This window comes from Haliotis cracherodii, unplaced genomic scaffold, assembly GCF_022045235.1.
Source record: "Haliotis cracherodii isolate W230 unplaced genomic scaffold, xgHalCrac1.p SCAF_11, whole genome shotgun sequence".
Classification (NCBI taxonomy): Eukaryota; Metazoa; Mollusca; class Gastropoda; order Lepetellida; family Haliotidae; genus Haliotis; species Haliotis cracherodii.
In genome coordinates, this window is record NW_027266266.1 from 44,082,978 (window position 1) to 44,085,885 (window position 2,908).

The 2,908-nt window shown below is 44.1% G+C and overlaps 1 long non-coding RNA gene across 1 annotated transcript; it reads left to right on the forward strand.

Moving 5' to 3' along the window:
* Window positions 1–591: 591 nt before the first annotated feature.
* On the forward strand, window positions 592–2,653 carry LOC139455835 (uncharacterized). The gene is made up of 3 exons (XR_011652504.1): window positions 592–664; window positions 1,782–1,859; window positions 2,566–2,653. It is a non-coding gene; the product is annotated as an uncharacterized lncRNA (long non-coding RNA).
* Window positions 2,654–2,908: the final 255 nt, after the last annotated feature.

Genomic DNA, 2,908 nt, shown 5'->3' on the forward strand with positions numbered 1-2,908 from the left:
CATGCATGTTTATTCATTTTATCATCGAGAGGTATTTACAACTTTGACAAAGTGTGATAGGATCATATGATAAGTTGCATTATTGATACAGCTGTGATAAAGAATTGATCATCCATATTATCTTCTGTTAAATTAAGGAAGAGAATTGATGGAAGTTCTTTATCATGAGGAACACAACGTTTCGGAGTATATGATTTCGGACGTGATTCGTTGTGCAGAGTTGCGTCCCTTGGGCACGCCAGAAACCTATGATTTTGGGTTCGAATCCCGGTTCACCCCGGTTATGTTTCTAGGTTTGTCAGCACCATACCCGTGCTCGTGGGTTTCACCGAAGTGGTAAACGTCTGATACCTGCTTCACTTCGGGCTTTCCTCCCACCTTTAGCTGACACGCTTTGATATAACTGGAATACTGTTAAAAGCGGCGTTAAACCCAACTCACTCACTCCTTCATCAGGTGAATGAATGTAATATTGTAATATTATAAGTTCTGTCACATTAATATCATGTAATCAAATCCATCACGTTGTGTAATTTGAAGTCAGAGTCAGTGCAGCTTTTCAAACATGACATTTTCTTTGTGGCCAGGTAAAAGTAACTTTGTGAGTGCAGTTGGAGAGAGTGTGAAGGCCCTGGTGAAGAACATCCTGTCCGGGACAATGAAGGTAGTTACCCAGCAGATGTAGACAGGACGGCACCCTCCTCAGGGCAGGACACCACCTCCATGGTCTAGTGGTAGAGGGGAAGGCCCAGGGTTCGATCCCTGGCCATGTCATATCAAACGATGTTAAAAGATGGAACTTGTTGTTACCCTGTCTGGTGCTTGTCATTAAGGGGCTGAAACAAGGACAGGTTGACTCGGAGTCAGTATACTGTGTCTGAGGGGGTATTCATGTTACACTGCGACATGGTATCTCAGTGTGCTAGCACTATGAAGTCTTCATTAGTCTGACTAGTACATGCAGCCACACACACACACAAGTGTATGCATGTCTCTATATAAGTTCAATAATCTTAATAATCAATACTTAAACCCAATTTCACCTCACCTCAAAGGAAATAGATACTTGCAGGGGAGATAACTGGGTTATGTCATGTGGGCCACAAAGGCGGACAACACAAAACCGTGAACTGAGACTCGCTCTCCTTTCATCTGAATCGAATCGTCTGACCTTGGCATTGTGCGAGCTGGGAGCATTAAATTGATTATGAAGAATAAAGACCCGCCGAATCACAGTACTTATACAAGGAGTTATTCCAGTTCTCCCAACAATAGCCAGGCCCTCATTGAAACTTTGGCTGGCAGATATCTGAGAACGCCATCACATGTTCCTGTGGTGCCATGTGACCTGTACAACGCCTCCATTGGCCCATCCGATGGTGCTGCAGAAACCTCCGATCATGGGTTCGAATCCTGGTTCGGCCTGATTATTTTTCTAGGATTGCCGGCACCACAGCAATCCTTGTGGGTTCCATCTGAATCCTGCATCTCTTCAGGCTTTCTTCCCACATTAAGCTAACACAGTAAGAATCTTCCGCGGATCCGCATTTTACTGACCACAAATTTGTTAAAATCTAATGGCTTCCCCCCAAACACCTCCAAATTATGACCCTTGCTCCATTGCAAAGAAGTTTCGGCTGAAAAGGAAAATATTCATTCTCATCCTTGATAACTGGAATACTGTTCAAAGCGGCATTAAACCCGGCTCACTCAGCCCTGTCAATATTGTGTCCACTCCTTGAGGGTGTTCATGTTTCTTCAATCTGACGTTCCTTCCCTAGGTGAGGTGGAACGCCTGCTACGCTATCAGCAACATGTTCAAGAACAATCTCCTCCCCCATGGCAAGGCTGAGTGGACAGTAAGTGTGTTCTTGTGTTTAAGCAGAATCTTGAGTACTCTTCCTATACAGTTAAATAATGGAATTTATACCCTAGAGGCTATATTCAGAATTATTTTGGGTTGAAATCGGAGACATTTTTCAATCATGGTTTTGAACTATTGTCTTTGGACACCCTAAAATTTAACTTTTAACATTAGTGTTACAACAATTAATATTTCTCTTGGCCTCAACATCCCATGAAAATCCGGGGTAGAATAGGTCTTCAGCAACCCATGCTTGCCTTAAAAAGCGACTATGCTTGTGGTAAGAGGCAATTATTGGGATCGCATGGTCAGGCTTGCTGACTTGGTTGATGCATGTCATCTCATCCCAGATGAGAGTAAATTGATGCTCATGACATCAATCACTAGATTGTCTGGTCCAGACTCGATTGTTTATAGACTGTCATCATACAGCTGGAATATTGCTGAGTGCAGCGTTAAACAACATCAAACAAACAAATCAAACCCCCAACCTTCTCAACCATTGTCTTTGCATGGACCAGACATGACAGAAAGCTATAATCATGGATTTGAATCTTTGTCCGACCTGATTATAGTTCTAGGTTTGTCAGAACCATACACATACTCGTAGTAAATTGGTCTGTATCACTTGGCGCTCTCCTCCAACATCAAGCTGCAATACTGTTCAAAGCAATGTTAAACCAGCCAGTGTTATTTCCTAGATCGAAGTCATGAATGCCCTCTCCTCGGTGGTGAAAGACTGCAAGAACTTCAAGGTCCGCATCAATGGTGCCCTGGCTCTATCGGTCCCTAGGGAGAGAAACGCGTACGGCTCGTCTGAACTGTATGCCTCGGTGTGGGAGAGCCTCATTGAGGCGCTCAGATCATCAGAGGACATCTCCGACTTTGCTGAGTTCCGCTACAGGGACAATCTGACCGATCAGGTAACTGGACATTGATTCGCTTGAACAGAGAGTGGGGAGCCAAGGTAGGATGTGGGCTTGAGGTCAGAAGCACGTCAATGGGTCGGCTGTCATCTACTTTAAGTGGGCAGGGTTTACTAGA